The sequence below is a fragment of the Aythya ferina genome (genome assembly GCF_964211825.1).
Source record: "Aythya ferina genome assembly, chromosome: 7".
NCBI classification, from domain to species: Eukaryota; Metazoa; Chordata; class Aves; order Anseriformes; family Anatidae; genus Aythya; species Aythya ferina.
This window is the reverse complement of record NC_140302.1, coordinates 3,618,888-3,639,391: the sequence shown is the minus strand read 5'-3', so window position 1 is coordinate 3,639,391 and position 20,504 is coordinate 3,618,888. Positions and strand designations below refer to the sequence as shown.

The following is a 20,504-nucleotide window of genomic DNA, read 5'->3' as shown; positions in this document are numbered from 1 at the left end:
AGAACTAACAGATGCAAGATGAACCTCAGGAAAAATAATCATTTGTTTTCCTAAGACCAAACCATGATGCCACAGATGAAACCAACCTACAGTTCAGACTGCAAACTTAACTTTCCTGCCCTTACACCAAGCCTGTCTGAATTTAAAAAGCGACTGGACTGTGCACTTAGTCACATGGTCTAAACTTTTGGGCAGACCTGTGTGGTGCCAGGAGTTGGACTTGATGATCCTTATGGGTCACTTCCAACTCAGGATATTCTATGATTCTACAATACATTCCATATCCTTCCAAAAGGAAACCTGGAGGTTTGTAAATGGAGTAACCAACACTGGAAGTACCAGAATACCAAGGATAATTCAAGGCATGAGGACTTCAGAAAGCAATGGTGATTGACCCTCCACAGTTAGATTTCCATAAGCCTACAAACAACTGATTCTACAGGGTTCTCTTAGTGATCTCAGCCTAGTTTCTTCAGAGAAACTGCACTGAATAAAGGTGAATGAATTTGTCAATGCTGTACTTGTAATTAGACAAAACTGTGAAATGGAGTGCTAGTGCAGACTGATACATCTCATTTAACCTTAAGAATAATCCATCTTAATGAGTTTGCATATGTTCAACCCTTATCTTTGTCAAGAAAAATTATATAGAAACACACGTTTTTGCTACATATACTTTAACGACTGAAATTCTTATCCATCCAGTTGGATACCAGGTTGTTTCCTTGAACACCTTCACGTGTAAGATTCTCTTTACTGTACTTGAAAAACTAAATTCATTCACAGAATACTTATTTACCCTGCTGCTGTGAGAAAACCCAGACCATTTGCTTTTCCACCATTTCCTCTGTTTTCTTGCTCGATATTGCTGAGGGAGCTAGCTAGTATCATTTCACTGCAATGCTTCTTTGAATTACTTTCGAAAGGTCACGGTGACTTTGGGAGGATTGGAAGAAAGCACACGTTACGTTACTCTTTTCTTCAAGAAGGGCAAGGACAAAGATGCAGGAAACTATGGGCTGTTTATTCTCACCTCACTTGCAGAGAGGGTGATAGAACAAACACCCCTGGAAACCATTTCCAAACACAGGAAGGACAAGAACACAACCATGAGTAGTCAGCATGGGTTTCCAAAGATGAAATCATGTTCGAAGAACGCAGTGACCTTCTATGATGAAGAACAGCAGCTCAGTAGATGAGGAAAAGCAAATGTTGCTCATTTTTATGTTAGTAAGGTTTTCAACACTGTCTCCTGTAACATCCTCACTGACAAATTGCTAAAGTACAGACTACATAAATGCAGTGTGAGGTGGACTGAGGCCTGGCTGAACAGCCAGGCTCAAAGGGTTGTGATCAGCAGCATAAAGTCCAGATGAAGGTAACACACTAGAGGAGTGCAGTTTAACATCTTCATCAGTGCTGTGGATGATGGAACAAAGGACACCCTCAACAAACCTGCAGATGATACAGAAGTGGGAGGAACAGGCTGGAGAAGCGGGACAACAGGAATGTCAGTGAGTTTAAATGGAAACACCAAGCCCTGCATCTGGGGAGGAGTAACCCCCTACACCACTGCAGGCTGGGGCCTGAATGGCCAGAAAACAGCTCTATAGAAACATGGGCACACTGGGGAGAGTCCAGCAAAGGACTGATGGGGGAAAAAAGAAATTAGATTCTTCTCAATGGTGCGCAACAGGTCTAATGTAAGGAAGTAACGTCTATTTAGATTTTCATTTAAACATAGGAAAAAGCTGTTTAATCCAAGGTTCATTGAACGCTCCAACAGGTTGCCCAAAGAGGGCTGAAGAGTCTCCATTCTTAGATACATTTAAAACAACAACAGCCTGAAGTACAGCTGATACTGATTTAAACAGGACGGGTGGACTACATCTCCAGAGGTTCCTTCCAACCTCAATGTTCTGTGAGAAACACAATGGGGCAGCCCATTCAGCTTTGTCCAGAGAATGGCTAGAGACACAGCTCTGAGTACACTATGAGGAAAGTGATGTACAAAACAACATTTGTTCTGGCTAGCATAACAAGTCTGGCATAACTACATTGCTGCCTGACAGTACAAACACCAGCCAAACCCTCCTCTGCTTCTGGCTGTTCTGTCAAAAGCAGAGAACTTTCCAACTAACTGAAAAGATATCAGTGAACTGAAATTCTTCCTTCCTAATAAGGAAGACTGCTGTACAGACTAGGAGGTGCCAATTCAGAATTTTATCAGAAGTTTCCACTAGATTATAGTGAAATCCTCCAACAGGAAGATTCAGAACAATTGCATTTATCTTGCCAGTCTTTTCTTTAGGGCATCTTAAGCCACAAAAATCCAGTCCCTGGCATGAATGTTCCAATGCTCAAGCCACCAGTATTCAGCCTTTGATACAGCTAATTAGTGGATAGATCATATTGAGTCTTCAACTTTTCCTTAATTCTTTGAATGTCCATTTAAAATAAATACAACTGCCACTCCACAGAGGGTTGCCAGAAGCCATCTCCAGAGAAGTGGATAGATGCCTCTCAAGACACAGTAACAAGGCCAAAATCCACAGCCCCAAACAAAGGTTGCGAACAGGGAAATGCTCAAAACAATATTTTTAAATCTATCAAATGTTAAAACTTCCTAAAATAAGAATTCTAAACATATGGCATAACAGCAAACATTTAAACAACCTTGCAGTACTACATAAAGAGAAAGGTTAAAAATGTTTTGTCAGCTTAGTCTGCATTTGAAGAAGCTGGGATTTTTCTTCTATTTTACAGAACAGCTAAAAGGAAAGTTAAGATAGAGAGCAAAACAAGAAGCACAGAAATGGAAGAAATGACTGCACTTTGTCTCAAGACTTTTTCTTTAAAATGTCTATGAAACTTACCATTTGTTATGTTAAGTGAGTTGTTTTTAAAATTCATAGCTTTTCAAACACTAGCGTGTTTCTTCATGTGTTATTAACATCACAAAATCTCCAGGTTCATGTTTACACATTTTGCTGAAAATGTTACAGAGTATTAGATAGCTACAATTGCATTGAATTTGCCATCTTGAAGTTTGTAAATCTGCCTGGCGGCTGTGGCAGAGATAAAATGAGGAAGCAACTACCTCTTTTTTGCTAAGACCAGTATGCGTTTGACATGTCATTGTATGAATATTCTGGGAGATTTTTCTAAAACATCACATACTTTAGCACCATCCCACAATGATCTTTATACTCCCACTGACAGTTTTCAATACCCTTTATTTTGTGTTATACAGACCATATTACTTCTTCTGCTCTCATGTACAGATCCAGTGAAATACGTAAGAACTAATGGTATATGAAAATATTTTAAAAACATGTTGCATCACCTGAGAGCAATTTACAATGCAAAATTACATGTAGATACACTAAAAAATTCTTACCTTGGATTATGGAAAAGGTTGAATTTCAGTTGGCTAATGTAGCTGGATTTAAGATTAAAAAGTAAAATACTCAACTGAGAACTTGAGAATCATAGAGAGAAGAAATTACTTCTTACTTACGACAGTTAATTCAGGCACTCTGGGAGCAGACAGGCAGTAATGACAGGTGCAAGGCAGGGCCTATCTTGTGCTGCAGTTTTCTCTCTCCCTCCCTGTCTGCTGCTGCATTTCTCTGCATCTCTCCAGAGGCACGTCTCTCATCCTAAGCATTCTTTCTCTACTTAGACACAACAGTTTTCTACTCCCTGGAAACAAACAAACAAAACCAAAAACACTTAAGCAACAAACATCAGTGTGATGAATCTATAAACATGTACTCATCCTGTAGATGATCTGGTTACTCTCCTTTCTCAGAAAGAAATGGTTTGGGTGAAGTGTCAACCTTCAATACAATAGACATATTTTTACAAGTTATCGTAGGAAACATTTACAGCTCTGTTTTTTATCTTGACCAATGTTTGAATACATTAGTGGCCTATCATTAAAATGGTTAGGCCTATCTACACGAGGAGATTAATTCCAACAGGTGAATGTAAATTACAAAACTGATTACCATATGGCAATTGGCAGTACCTTGGGATGAATGTGATGATGTATTTGGATACAAGTGGACATAACCATATGTGATGGTTGACCACAGTGCAGCAAACCATCCAACACACAAATTTAGAGAGGTTTTCAGAGCTTGATGGAGGTACACAGTATCGCAAACCAAAGGCTTGCTGGATGAGATACAGCATGTTCTCAGACCATATGTTTGTTCCATAGAGGACTCTGAAGTAGTGTTTCAGTTACTGTTTCACGCCCTACTCATTCCTAGTTACTCCTGACTCCAGTGAGAAGAGGAACTGCTTGTCCACAGATGCTTGATTTCCATATGCTGTCAGTGCTCCATTAATCGGCGGTATGGACAAGCATAGCTTAAACAGCAGAACCCTGGAGGTACACATTACAGGGCACTCTGCAGAGCACAGGTCTGGATGGGGAGCACCAATGTCAGTAAGTACAAATATGATTCACTCCACAGTATCTAGAAACCCTGTACTTTGTATGCATTTTTATATCAGGTTTACCATGAGAAATTGGTGTACATTCACCCACTCACACAACACCTCCAGCACCAAGAGGACAAGATGACCTAGTGCCAAGCAAGGCACATGCAGCTCTGCAAAAGTACCTAAACCTCCCATGGAAGCAATGCTAAGCTAGAGCTAACAAACCCACCTGGACTACAGCTGAAATGGTAAACACAATTAATATGGTATAGTTCTTTATGTTTCCAGTTCCTGACATGTGACACTGGCTAACTCTGCTTAAGTTCATTTAATTCTAACGGATTTTTAAGAGCAAGCTCAAGGCAATACATGCAAAGGTAAGTTAATTGGTTTTGTATTTGAGACAACCAGAGAGCAAGGTAGCTCTTTTTCCATGCCAGCACATCTGACCTGCCACAAGTGCCTTAGCTCTGCATGGAGCTAGATGAATTCTGCACCTGTAGCATAGAAAGTGCAAAACCCAGATCATGTACATGTAACTGAATGCTGAGTGCAGCTTGTAAGTACACAGCATGTCACCATGGTGAATGTATGGAGACTTGCGTTGACCCAGCTGACTGCTCACAAAGGAAATCTCCCATAAGATCAGTTCTCCTCAGAATGCAACTTTGCTGTCACTCCTGAATAGTGTGAAAGTGTCACAAGCTTCTACACACGTAACACAGACCTGTGTATGAGCTCTGCATTTTACAACTACAAAAAAGCTCCCTTGCAAATAAAAAGATGGAAAAAATCTGCATACTTCATTGTGGTTTTGTTTTTATTTATTTATTTAATTTATTTATTTATTTATTACTTTTTCTGCCCACAATCCTTCTGTTCCTGTTCTCTTTGGGCCACACAAAGTGCGAAGAGCAGTAAGTTAAAGTTTCATGGCACAGTGCTAGGGAAGAGGCTTCTTTCGTAACTACTATTCGTGAACTTCAGCATGCCCCACTAAAGCAATGTTACTATTCCAAGGGCTGCTGTCTTCCTTTGGTTAGCTGTGATTTTAACAATGGCTATTTATTACATAAACATAAGAAATGTTTAAAAAAAAAAAAAACAACAAAAAAAAAAAACACCAAAAAACTACAAACAAAGCAGAAACCTCCGATACCCACCCCCCCCCCCAAAATAGATTTTTGGTATTTGACAGTTTTGTTTAACTTACAGAAAATGTTTCAGTAGAGAATTTTAGCAAGGGCTGTCTGCCTAGTAAAGCACAGAAGAATCCTTTTCTGAACAGATAGACAAAAGTTGGATATGGAGCTCATTATTTACATTATGAGGCTTGTTACCTTATACTTCATTAAATTTGAGGACTGAATTACTGCTTGAATGATGCCAAGAAAGATCGCTAAAAGACTTTCCAGTATGTTAATAACTCTGTAGAAGTTTATTAACTTTCCAGCACTATCAGAGGAAAAAAACAAACAAACAGAAAAACATCTAGCCAAACTCAAGACGAGAGAAGCAAATAATGACAGATGAAGAGGGGTGGGGAGAACAGGTCTGCAGAATTCAAACGTTATCACAAGACTCATCAGACTCCTCTCAACATATGTGATATGGCTATAGAAGTTTCAGAAATACCCCATGTAACATAGGTGCCTTAAAAAAGCTATCAATCCTGGGCTTTGATTTCTGTGAACTGTTGGATAATACAATACAGTTTCAAACTCCTACTTACCTTCATGATTCTGCAGAACTGTGCAAAAAATAAGTACGGGTCTACCCATCACCAGCAAGCCAGACAATAAAACTGAGCTCAAATTTAATGGAGGAGTTCAAACATTATGTTGAACCCTACTCAAAGCAGAAAGTGACCCCGCTCTACTATACTATCGGTAGCAATGCCATCAGATCTATCAGGACTCTGGTTGTATTAGGCAGAGTCCATTGAACACAAGGAATTCAGGTGTGACATGCTTATCTTCTACATTACTTCTATTATGGTAAACAAAAATTAACAAATAGGTAGAACAGGTAAAACAAAAATAATATAACAGGTAAAACAAAGTTCAACAAATATTTTCAAGATAAATAAACCTGAGCCAGAAAATATTGACATGAAATTAAGAGATATGAAATAATACATATCTCCAAAGGTTGGTAAAGCCGACCCTTTAATTCAGGGTCACATTTAGAAAACACCACAAAATGTTACATGTAGCATTAAAGCACAAATTATTTCCTGAAATAATGTGTTCTAGCATGTCAGATCTGAATTTATTTGCACTGTATTAAAGCTTAATTAGAGAACATTACTTGCAATGGTAACTGTATGCTCCACATTATGCATATGCTTAAGTCCTATCATATTAAACAAGATACATTCTTCTTTCCCAGCACAGCATCAAACAACAGGTTTCCATCTCTGCTAAATCCAAATTTGCTAAAGGCAAATTCTGACTTTATTTGAATTAGGATTACAAACTGAATAGCAATTTGAAAACTACATTTATTTGCATTTTTTTCACTTGGATTTTTTTTTAATATTCCTTTTTCCTTACACAAAGTCTCAAGTGAAGAAAATGCAAACAGGTTGTTTTGAATTATCTATGCAAGTTATATCCTTCTGCCAACTTTTGGAATAAAAATCTGACCTGACAAGGTTAGAATTATTTTCAACTCCACTGCAATAAATAAAGTGACTCTCAGACTGACTGGTACCTGTTACAGACAGCACTCATCCATGGTGGTATGAAATCTGAGCAAAGACACATCATCTTTGGGTAATCTGAAATAAATGTATTAGAGTATTAAAAACATATATATTTTATATTAAAGTGATTTATAGAATGGTTCTATGGTGATTTATTTTTGAATCTCTTTTATTTGAGAAAACTAAATTTTGAGAACACAATGATTTCAGAGTGTAAGTAGACAAACGGTACAAACCATGTCCTTTCTCTCTGATTTTTCTATGCCATTGTGATCGCTGTATCCTGTCAGATGGCTTCTTGTTGGTGTGCTTACCTGACTATGTGAAGGCACAGTCAAAGCAGACTTCACTTAAAACCTTTGATGTTGGAATGGGACTAACAGAACAGTTTGGATTGGAAGAGACTGTGAAGTTCATCCAGTTCCAACCCCCCCACCATAGGCAGGGCCCCCTCCCACCAGCCCAGGCTGCCCAAAAGCCCCATCCAGCCTGGCCTTGAACACCCCCAGGGATGGGGCAGCCACAGCTTCTCTGGACAGCCTGTGCCAGTGCCTCACCACCCTCTGAGTGAAGAATTGCTTCCTAACATCTAATCTGAACCTACCCTCTAATGGTATGTCTTGAATTGACAGCAGCACGTAGCTGCTAACAGGGCCTGTAAGAACATGCAAACAGGTCGTGCTCTATAGCCTCTACAGTTTCATTATTCGGAGTTTATCTTAACTCCAGTGCCTATGCAACAAACCAGAAACCAAATGTTGCAAATCGTGCCTCTGCTCTGATCAAACACCTAGTTTTCCCATCAATCTCCCCATTTCTCTTCATTTTTTGTATCCTAAGAAACTTTCACATATACCTCATGCTTATTTTCCTGGTTGAATGGTTTAGGAGATAGGGTAACAAATGGCTGCCAACCTTACCACAGGCATAGGGAGAAGAGGAAAAGGCTCAAACATTAAAGAATGGCCTCCCCAGCAGAGCCTAAGGAAATTAGCTGATGTCTTGACTCAAGACAGAACGGGGACCAGAAGAAAAAGTTTGTTCAAATTCCAAGAATAAACTTCATGCTTACCAGATACAGATTATTTTTTCCTTGAACACCATATTTGTTTCTCAAAGGGAAGTTTATTTTTGATGCAGTATGTAGTGAATAAAAGATAGCTTGGATGTCCTGAATAAGAGATAACACGTAAGTTAGGTCTGACTGCATCAGAACAGTAATTTGAGACCCCAGAAAGCATTAAAATTGACCTCAGAATGCAGCAACCCACAGAAATCCCATTTCCTTCTTTTGTTTCATTTCCAGAGGGCTAGTATTGCCTTTTTTCTAGAAATCAGTGCACAATGAAGTAAGTGGAAGAACTTTTAAGTCAACAAGAACAGCCTGATAGGGCTGGCATACATGGACACCTACCTTCTCTCCCTACATGACATCAGTCTGTAGAATACACTCCTCAACTGCCATTTTCTAGACAGCTTCCATGTCTCCTGAAAGGCATACATTAAAGAAGAAAGGTTTACTAGGATTTTTACTATCTATATCCCTATTATCACCAACTTTACTAGGTTTTTCTAGATAACCACTTATGGCCACTGGCAAGAAGGTAACGCAGTTCACATTACTTCACTACTACTAGCTCTCTGTTAGGCCAACACAAAGTTCAAGAAAAAAAATATCACATTAGGAAGAAAATTGATATTGTGGGTGGGGGCCCTTTTATCATAACAGTAGTAATAGATCTTAGGGAATTAAATTTATGTAAAACTTTATTTCAGACTAAAAACCTCTCTTTTATGGGGTTATTAATCTTTAAAGCCATTTCTAAGTCATTACTGTTTTTAAACACTGACCTAACAAAAGTTAGGATAAAAAGCTACAATATAGGTAACCAGCTAGGGAAAAGTAAGTGATGGAACAGCTACAAAACTAACTTTTAGGGCATTTTGAAACTCGTAAGAATTATACAATCTTATTTGCTGTAGGAGATTAAAAACGCACTTTATTCAGAAACGCTTTATTAAAAAGACAGAAAGCCACTAAAGGTTTTTATTGCTTCTTTATTCTCTAAAAATGATAATCAAGTCAACAACAACTGTAGTATTTAGTAGCTTCATATTATGAAAGGGTTACAAGTAAAGACCACACTTTGTTACAAATTTAATGCTAAGCTATCATCGTGAGCCTTTTATTCAAATATTCTATCATACTCCTGCAAAATTATAGAGCCAGCTATTGCTATAGTATTTTGGTTACTGGACCCCCTTTCTCCCTCTCTCCTAAACCCACAAAGGACACCCCCCTTCCCTAATTCAAAGGTAAGGCTAGCTGTGCAGCTAGGAGCCTCAAAATCAACACTCCTGATGGATTTTTATTTCCATTTCCTTCACTCTCCATTTTCCTATGATGCCTTCCCTGATTGCTAATGTGGACAATTAGACCAATCTTAACTCAATGTAGATAAAATACTTTCTGCCCTACCAGCTGCCCCTTCCAAGCACAAGGCATTTAACATACTTTCGATGTATGGAGAGTAATTTCAATTCAATACTGCAATCTTTGCAGGGAATCTTCAGTGCTAAGTACCTCAAGATTATAAAATGGCCTGGCTGTAGCTCTCTGGTCAAACTGGCTGACCTCCAAGCACTGCAGATAACTGTAAAACTGAAATAAGAGTAGTGCTGTACTCCAGGAAAACACTGAAATGAAATGGAGGAGTTATTTTTTTTTTCCAGAAACCTGAAAGACTTTACAACGGCCCAGTACAGTTTGCAATATTGGCTTTTGACTGCTGTAACCTAATTTTTTTCACATTGATTTATTAGATAACCTCTGTAGCACTACGATCCTTTCCAAATGTCTTTACATGAACACCAAACTAATCAGCAACCCACAGGTAAGTCAGATACAGCATCTTATTAACCAGCCTTACAGAAAATGCAAACGCTTGACGAGTCTTTGACAGCTAGAAAAAGGACTCCAGACATCATCTGGGAGGGTTTCTGCATGCTTTACAGCAGAGTGTGTCAGTTGCTAAGATAATATGGTTACATTTCCTGTGTAAAGAACTGTCGGAGAGGTTGTAGTCCTCCTTATTATATATGGCAATCTCAAAACATACGTGCTCGTGAATTACATGGTATTCACATACACAACCTCTTTAAAAAATAAACTAGCTACGAATAAGCTGTATTATCAAAGCTATATTATCAATAGCTACGAATAAGCTAATGAAAGACAGTCAACAGAAAAACTGTCAGGACTCACATTTTCAAAGTAAAACACAACAGAACATTTACTAGGTGAGATCTCTTTCCAATCCTTTACCCAAAAGAAACATTTAAGTGCTGGGAAATTCCCCTCAGAATACCGCAACTATGCTACTGTGATGCTCACTGTCACGTGAGACACGAGGATGTCTCTGTCAGCCAGAACATTTTCAATGCCCACCCATGAGCGTACTTTAAAATTTCTTAGACGGGATGCCTAAAATGGCAAGTTGGCTGATTATTCACGAATGTTTAGTGGAGTAAGTTCAAGTTTTCTTCAAAGCTGCAGGGAAACCTAGAGACAGCATATACATGTACATGTATACTACCACGCCATGCTGAAGGCTTAGCAAAGATAGGCTACTGTGTAATATTGAGGGCCATGTCCTCATTCAGATCATGAATAAGAGACAGCTTTATTTGATTTAAAACATTAAGCTTAAAAAAGAAAAAAGCACATTAGTAGCTAAATTTTGCTGCTTTGCAAGTTCACTTAAAGGCAGAAGTAGGACTTTGATTTTCCTACTATCACCATTCAAGTATTTGGTCAAAAAGGTACCATCATGTCGCTGGGAAAGCCCTGCTCCGCTAACAACACAGCGTGCCTTTTGTGGAGAACTGAAGTCCCAATTCACTGAATCACTTCAGTTTCTACTGAAGAGCTCTACTGAATCAAGCGTTTAAGTTTTGACTGTTAAAAGTTCTCATTTCCTAATTTATTAGTAATTTTCTCACAGAAGGCCATTGGGCTAAGTCTGCATGAGACAGTCCACACAAAATCAACATTTTCAGCACTCAGGCTGTCTTATTCTAAAGAACAATCCAATACCTATGGTGTAAGAGCTTCTAATTATGGTGAATTACTATGCTACCCAGCTCAGGGAATTTGCCTTTTCTTTCCAACTGACCTGAGACACGCAGTAGTCTGAGAAAAAAAGAAAGCAGGGGACAGTGCCTGTGCAGGGGACCAGGGAAGGTGCACTCCCCACTTGGATGGGGAATTTAACTCCTTAAATTTTCTCTGGTGAACCAGTTGTGTAGCAAAAAAGCTTTCAAATTTTGATTTGTTAACATGTATGGATTTTTACCAACAAGCTTTCTCTTGGTCAACAAAGAAGTAATTACTTTAATGATTATTCTAGTAATTAGTCAAGTAGTCAATAGAGAGGGAAGTAATTACTAAATTAATTCAGCCATCACCAAAGAAATGAGGGACATACACAGACTGGAATAAAAATTATGCTTAGGTTACAAATATTTCTAAGTGCTTCAAGTTCCCCATCATTTAGTTCCATCTAGAAAGACTGGTCTAGAATACATAGCACTAACTTCAGGAAAATTTATGTACAACTTACAGTGGGCTCAGACACATTCTCATTGCAGAAAGTATTAAAACTTGCACAGCTAAATTAATTGTATTGACTGAAATCCATACGGGTAAAACACAGAACCAAGTCCCCCTGCAGACCATTATGTAACACCCAATCTAGAAAAACACAAATGGCCAAGAAAAAATAATCAAGATTATAAAAACAAAAAAGAAAAACATACCTTTTTCTTGGGTGCGATATCGGAACTTCTTTAACCTCATTGAATACAAGTGGGCTTGAAAGAACAAAAACCAGCATTAATTCACAATTCACAGTGATGTGCCATGGGGCACTACTGTAACAACTCACAGTAGTTTATGGTTAGAGAGATTTTTGCCAAGTCGTATTAGTATTCTCTCAACATTGTATCGACATATTTTAGGTGAAATAGACAAATTTCAAGACATCAATAACTGGCCATCATCACATCGAGTTTCTGAATGACTGAATTAGTTAAATAGGTACGAGACAGATCTATGGATCAGCATGCAGTTTTCTTTACATTTACACTACTCTGATGAAACTGGCATACAATCAGCAAATAATCTTAGAACTATGGAAAGCATGTGCAATAATCCTTTAACCAGTAGGCAAATGAAGATATTAAAAACATCATATATTAGAGTAATTCCCTTCATAAATGGTTTGTGACCTAAAATAACAATTTTAGACTAGAAAAACAAACCCCTTTGTTTTCAAGTCAAAATAGGACATTAGAAGAGTACTGTTTTTTTTCTAAAAGCACATTAGAACTGACTAAAAATCGGAAAGTACGACACTGGTGAGAGAAATGATAACTTATTTGTGCAGTTTAGAGGCTTCTTGGCCTTGTACTGATTTCTACTAAAAAGTATTTGCTGGCATACTGACATCATTCTAAATAAGGTTTCTTTACCAGTAGCTGCCATGTACTTCCTTGATAGATACAAAAAGATAGAAAGAAAACTTGAAGATGAAAAAGGAAATGCAATTAAAGCCCATACAGCCAAAGATATCGAAATGGAAAAGAAGGAATCTAAGCATATACATATGGTCTAGAAATGAATGTAATACTTTATTCCCAATACCTGTTCTAAGGTTTACTCATTCAAATCAAAAAATAAATAAATCCTTAAGTAGCCTACGTTCATTTAAGATGTAGCTTTACCATCTGTACAGTCTTAAATCCTTTCTTCAGTGTAAGGTATCTGTGGATAAAAATCCTCAAAACAAAACATCTGTTTTGTCTCAAGTATATCTGTCATTAGAACCAGGGTTGTATTTTCAGGGATTATATCTCCACATCTAATTGCCTAGTTAACACACTTGCAACATTTGCCTTTTACTAGGCTTTCAAAGAGCACTGTAACACTAGAAATTTCAGCCTCCATGAAATGCAATTCAGCTCTCGAGCACGTCTGAGCATCTAGCAGATAATACGGGACAAACTCATCTGTTTATAAGGAATACTTGGGGAGGGGGGGGGGAAGACACGCTTTCATTAGAAGTGCGCAGATCATACCTGTGGCTCTTCTTTCTCAATACATTACATTGATTACAAAACTTTCAAAGTCCAGAATTAATGCAACCTGGGAGTTTCAACCAAACTCCAACCAAATGGGGTTCTATCCAAAGGCTGTTCTTTACAGCACAGACTCTTTCCTGTAACATGATGCGATGGCGAATCAGGACAGGGAAATCTCATCTTGGCTATGCCTAACTAGAACAACTAAGAAAGATCAAACAGTAATTGTGGTTTTCATAACCTGTGAAGGTCTAAGTTTTTCTGTCCTTGTCAGTTCAAGGTGGTAGCAAACATGCTAAGAGTCCTCTGCTGTGTTAAAGCACTCCATGATTTCTTCCTGGACAAAGGACAAGCCTTCTTTCTCCCTCTATCATTTAATATAATCAAAACAAGGAATATTATATTTTCAGTTTACACCTTACTTACTCCTTTTTTGTCACTTGCTATGTACTCTGTTTCTGTTTGTTTGGGTGAAACTGTTTTTCTTAGTCCTTTGCTTTTAAAGGGAGCAGCTGCTAACTGTAACGGTTTTGGACTTTCCATTTGGAAAGCAAAATAAGATGAGTAACTTTACCCAAGGCTCCCCCTATTAATGCTCAGCACAAAGATAACCAAACTATTTGTCTTCAAATAGCATTCTCCCGTATTCCTGGAGAGCTGCTTCAGGACAACAGTTCTAAAGATTTCCCCTCCCTCCCCTTGACTTTCTCTCTTCACTCCGAAAAGCTTAGATCAAACGTGGCATGCTCAGTAGAACAGCCTGAACTGTACAGCTGCCTCTCCTTACTGTTAGGTCTTTGATGGATTTCTCTGCTCTAGAGAAACTTCTGAAGAGGCAACCAAGCCACCTGGGTAAGATTTCCATCTATGAGTTCCTCAAAAAGCACCGCCTCATTGATTTCCTCCTCTGTAATGTACTTAAGGGTGTCAGCAGAGAAGTTTGAGATGCTTTCAAGGCATTAGTGTTTGTGAAGAGAGCACGCTGACTAAAGGCCTAGTTCTACTTTATGATTACCTGCAAATTCTTGTCCTCTTCTTGACATTTTCTTGGAAAAAAAGAAAAACCACTAAATCTAGAGTTCCATCCAACCTTGAGGTGGTGAATTCTATCTTTGGTAACATATCCAAATCAAGAAATCGAGATGGATTACAAAAGCGATGAGTAACTTTAACTAGTTCCTCATCGTTCATTTTTGGTAAATTTTAAGAGTACAAAAGGAGTAACACTTCTGTACATCTTCTGACTGATAGGCAGAGTACAACTGTTATGCAGGAGATTATCATTTTCTAGTCTCCACATCACAAATGGAGAAATAAATTAAGAACTGAAAGATGAGATCTTATTTCCTATACTTAGGAATAGGATAATCTCAAATGTTCAATTCTCTCCTCCCAAATTCTCCTTCCTTAAACAGTTATTTAAAGACTGTTTCTCATTCCCCTTCCAGCCAGGCGCAGTCCCGTGCCCGTCCCTTACTACCTATCTCTAAGAACTCATTCAGCTGCAGTATGTCTCGGAACAACTCATGCATCTGTCCTTTGTAGACCTCCAACCCTTATGATGAAGCTGAAGTTTCACTGTGTGTCCTTAATACCTACTTGATAACATCTGAATGCCACAGTTCTGCTCCAAGAGGGGAAACTGCAGCTCTTCATCTCCCTGTGCAAGCCTGTCCTACTGTTTCTTTAACATAGCTGAAAACATCATCAGCGTTTCTGTCATTCCATCCTGTAACTGCCAAAAGCTCTACCAAGGTACATAACCACACGTACAGACACAATACCACAGAAGTGTCATTGTTATTCCCCCAAAAATAAAGCTTTTCAACATTAACAACCATGGTTTTGCATTACATATATATAGCCGTGCTGCTTGAAGACAGACAAGTTTGGTTTTTTTAATCTTTTGTTTTCAAAGATGGCAATTTTAGACTCTATGGCATTTCAGCAATCCTATCAGTTCACAGCAATGCACGATTCATTAATGGGTTCATCTCTATCTGTAAAATTCTAAGGCAATTAAATAGGAATTGGTGTTTCTCCAGAGAGGCTTCTCCATCTAAAAATAAAATAGAAGTTAAGACAGTGACTGGCATTATTTATATCAACAGTTCTACTGGAATGATAATACAGCAGCTTTCACATGCAAATATACATACATTTAAATGACTTAGTAAGGATTAAAGTAAGGAGCTTAATACGTTTCTTTGCTTGTGCTCAATCTTTTCATTCACTCAAGAATCTTATCAAAATGCCTCTCAAAGCAATTCTTTTGGACTGTGAAGAAATGTCAGTACACCACACTGAAAATATCCCTGGCTCTGAAAGAAAAGATGCCATGTGGGAAAGAAATAGTGAGTCATTATAAAGGTATGAAAATAGGTCATTATAAAAACAATGTTTAAAAATCACATTTCCTCAGGTCAGGATTCAACAATATGATTACTCAATCTAAAGACGTAACAAATAGGTATGTTTAAAAATGTATATGTCACTGAGATACTAAAACTTTCAAGAGAGGACAGAATCATAATCACTGGGTTTATCATGGAAAGATTCACCTCAAAGCAGACTTGAATCTATGGGAACTATGCCTCTTAGCACCCTTAAAATACCAAAGCTCCAGTGCATGGGGCTGGATCCCACTGCTGCTCGTCTTACCAGAGGCAAAAATGGTTCCTTTCAACGACCAAGCAAACCAAAGTAAGGCCATGTCTGTAAACATACATTTGTGTTTTCTGTGCAATATTTATTCCACGGATACTGAAAAAACTGAATTTACACTGAGCTTTTGCAAGCTCATTTCTGACTGTCTTGAGCCTATATCCTTTAGTAACTGCAGTGTGAAGCTGCACAGTAAATGTGAATTCAGATGTTGACATTTCATTGTATGAAAAAAAACCAATACTTTCTTTGAAAGATGCAACGATACAGAGATCAGGATCCTGTGATACCTCACTACAGAAATAACACCATATTTTGCAAAAGAGCGGCACATGCACTTGAGGTTCTCTCTTCTGTCTTGTGCGTGTTACATTCTTGATTTTCAGTTATCTCAGTACTGCCAATAACCATACAATTACACACTATTTCATTTTCTTTTCTTTTGAAATTTCCATTCCTCATTCATGTGATCAATACTGAGAAGTAGCACAGACGCTGTAACAAAATTTCCACTCAACATGGCTATAAAGTAAAACCTGATGAAGGAACTCTAAAGGCTAACTAGAGATGGCAAACAAAACAGATGCTAGTTTAAAAAAGAAAACCCACATCACTTCAAGCCAGTAATGATTTTTAACACTTCAAACTAACAACCGTGTGATCCAGAGTGTGATTTTTAGATGTTTCTGTAAAGTTTACATATTATTAATTCGCATTCTTTGAGAGGTAAACATTTTGTCATTCTGTAGCATCCATATGTTTGGAGTTCATTTTTTTTCACAGAATTACAGTGTGTGAGCTGATGGGGTGATAGTATTTGTATGAGTTTTTAAAAAAGGGCTGGAAAGGACATGAGTATACCCAGAAAAATCTGTGAAACTCTCACTTCTGACAAAGTTTTTCAATCACCCCTTCTACTTGGAAAGGAAAAATTTAGATTAAGTAGCTGGTTGAACCTCAAAAACCCAAGATGTTCCTATTTTTCTAACAGGAATGAGAAATACTGCATACTAGTCCCTAATTCTGGGTATTATAATCACTATACAATGCTACACCTACACAGTCCTATATGTATTGGAGAGCATTAATTCTACTTGTGTTTTTATAAGTAGTAAAAAAGCAGACAACCATTCTATTAAATATTGAAATGGATTATTTTTTTCAAGTTAAAATCTCCAATGTTAAGACTTGCATTTTAGGTTTTTAAAAGAAAGGTCACACCAAATAATTATCCAACTGCAAAAAATATGGATGTCCTGTGAGATTTCTTAATTCTACTTCAAAATGCTTGCACAAGTGTAGTCTTCTCCTTTGGACATCCGGATAAACAAATCTTCGAAACTTCAACTTCTTTGTGACCTGCTTATTGACCTCATCCCACGTTCTCATGAAGGCTGCCTCTCCTTTCTATATTTAAGCTCTAACAAACATTACAAAACGCTGCTACAAATCTCTCGTGCTGTTATTTATGCTCCCTTACAAGCACTGCACAGTAGTCCCGAACTGACCCTACTCTTAAGGGCTGGCTAGCCACCAAGTTTCACTGTCCCAGTGTGGAGGGGCAGCAGCCTTCCTATGAAGAGAAAATGGAGTTTCCCTGCAGGAAGTGTTAGCCAAGGAGTGGTTCTTCAAAACCTCATACCCCTGTTTAACAGTCAGGGCTGCTTGTTGGCTGCCACAAAACATTTACTTCAAAACTGTGAGGCAGGAATAAGCCACCATTAAAAACAGAATTTCCAAGGTAGCAAGAAAAAGAGGTTCTTAAGATCCCTAAAAAAGCTACAAAGGACAAGGGACGGAGCAGCTACTTTGCTAGCACATGTAGATAACCTTTCAACCCTCACCAATTGCGACACAGGAATCAACATTGCTCAACTAGCCACCCTATCTCCCATGTCTCTTTGGAAAAGTAAGTATCAAGGTACTTTAAAATATTAAAGCATGGTGGCAAGAATAAGGATTCACACTTATCTTTGAAAGGAAATGCAAATCTTTTTTATATGGAAAAAGATTTATATTTCTTCACTCAGATGGTGGTGAGGCACTGGAACAGGTTGCCCAGAGAAACCTGAGGAAACGTCCTGAAGTTGTGCCAGGGAAGGTTCAAAGTGGATGTTAGGAAGAATTTCTTCATGGCGGGGGTGGTTAGGCATTGCAACAGGCTGCCAGGAGAAATGGTCAAGTCCCCACCCCAGAGCTATTTAAGGAATGACTGGACATTGAAGGATGTGGTTTAGTGGTGGGACTTGGTAAGTCACGTTGGCGGTTGGACTTCATGGTTCTGAAGGTCTCTTCCAGTTTATGGTGTCATTCTATGATTCTATTTGTTCCAACATGAAAATATTATGCATATCAGAAGAAAAAAAGAATTTTGCAAATCAGTATTTAAACAAAGGTGCACTTAAATGAAATTGTTCAGTTGAAGAGCACTTTATTCTGGTTGCTGAGTAATAGGAAAAAACAATTTAACTAGGGTCTTCAGATTTTCATGTGTACAAGTGAAGATTTCATGCTATCTTATATCACAATTTTCACCGGGTGTAACTGAATTCTGGGTCTACTGTACCAGTTACAGTCACATGCACGAAGCCCCTATATTTAAGATTATACTTTTACAGCCATGCTCAGTATGATCCTGCCTTTACAACCAATACATCCTAGAAACTTTCTAGTATAAAAAGTTCATGATGTCTGATAATTAAAAAAAAAAAAAAAAAAAAAAAGAAAAAAGGAACATGTTACAATGATCCATTACGACAGTCTGTCAGAACATAAAGACACAATAGCGTTGCACAGTGATGCCAGGACTTGACACAAAGACCACTGTTCCCAAGCATCACAATTTGCCTGCTTTGGCCTGAAGGACAAAAAGAGGAACCCCACCGCTGCCTGCTATACCGAGGTTTCTGCTTCAAGTCTGAAGGTTCTTTCATAGATCTGAATGTATTTTTTGGAAGGTTACAAGACATTTTAGGTTTCAGGGGGAAGACTACTCAAGAGGGAGAATTCTGAGTACTTCTACCACGATCATTTCTGAACCATGAAGTATGCTAAGCTATATATAGACAAAACTCCTGATCTGAATAGTTTATATAACTGCAGTAAGTTACTGATACTTTAAAGGAGGATGCCAGTTGATTTTTTTCCCCCTCAGCAACATATTTCTTAAAAAATCCACTTCCCCTACACATTGCAGCAAGCCACCTGACATAGGATTGTAGAAGCCTTGAGCCTGAAAACTGCGTGCTGCCATGCCTACACACTAGCTCTAAGGCATGTAGCCATATGCATGAAGTGGAAAAATAGGTAACAAAATCCAATTTTCTAATCAAGAACATTAAACTCAAAACTTTTTTTTTCCCCTGAGATCCATTTACTATGGCAGCTTGTTCATTTAAAACTATCAATGAAAAATACAATACTGCTTTGTCTGGGGAGTCCTTAAGGATGATACTGACAAATCCATGTCAAATGGGACCACGCATACCATTTCTAAGATTTATTTTAAAATCCTAAAGAATCTGTTATCATCTCCTCCCTAAGTAGGAGGATCTATGCTTAGTCCACACTTACCACACAGCAATATTGAAATATGAACATTTTCCGATGCAGTCCTTTTTTTTTTTTTACAATTTATCTTTTTTGTTTTCAGTAGTATTCCTTGTAATTTTTTAATGAGGAGTATAATATGTTCAATATCCAATCTAAGTTGCTGGGATTTCTTAAATATTTTATTTATGAGTGGAAGTAAAGAAATAATCTTAAGCGATAAACTGGATCGTTCTGGGGAGACCACCGGGTGTCTCTTCTACTCATGCACCTTTATTTAAATCACGTTGTACTACTCACCATAAAGACAGGGACTTTGACCAGAAGAGTTTATAATATTCCCTGAAGGTATTTTGCGTCCTGTTGAAAAAAGAAAGAAGAAAGAAAATAGTCGTGTTAGTATGCCAGATCAAGCCTGTAGTTTATTCTACTCATCCATCTCTACCAATGTTGCATCTTCCACAGCACCTGCACCAGCAAGTCTGAACTTCACGCTACCCAGATAATCCTACTTACTGATCCATTTCTTGTTGCGTCACTGCATAAAAAAGCAGTTATGCTTAGCTTGATCATACAACCCAAGAAACAATTTAGGCATGAGATCTCAGTTCTAATATGACAAACAAGGTCATTCTAAATGCCAGGTGCTAACGCACCTATGGAGCTAGGAAGGAACCAGCAGCAGAGCTTGAGGCAGCAGAGCTAGGCTGGTGCCTTAGTGTACAAACACAGACAGGCTGTCTTCACACCCCATCATGACCATCTTAGCAGCTCGTGTCAGCTCTAGCCAAAGAAAGACTGTGCGCCATCCCCCTGCCCACTCCAGATAAAGCCAATTCATCACCTCATGTTCAAGCACTATTATCTGTTGTTAACCCAGATCTTCAACACTTAACACTAAACGTCTTTCTCAATTAAGAAACCTAAAATTACTTTCAGCAGCAGTGTGTTTTTCTTGAGATTTATGTACCTTTTTTTTTTTTTTCCA

The 20,504-nt window shown here is 38.2% G+C and overlaps 1 long non-coding RNA gene across 3 annotated transcripts in view; it reads right to left on the bottom strand.

The window, feature by feature from the left end:
• The window catches only part of LOC311440068, a 599,898-nt gene that overhangs the window by 315,506 nt on the left and 263,888 nt on the right, over nt 1–20,504 (bottom strand). For all 3 annotated transcript variants that reach the window (XR_014695191.1, XR_014695192.1, XR_014695193.1), the window contains 6 exons: nt 19,817–19,876; nt 11,981–12,034; nt 8,577–8,650; nt 8,235–8,333; nt 7,171–7,237; nt 3,517–3,705 (listed from right to left, as the gene is read on the bottom strand). This is a non-coding gene — a long non-coding RNA (uncharacterized lncRNA). The remainder of the gene's footprint in view (nt 1–3,516; nt 3,706–7,170; nt 7,238–8,234; nt 8,334–8,576; nt 8,651–11,980; nt 12,035–19,816; nt 19,877–20,504) is intronic.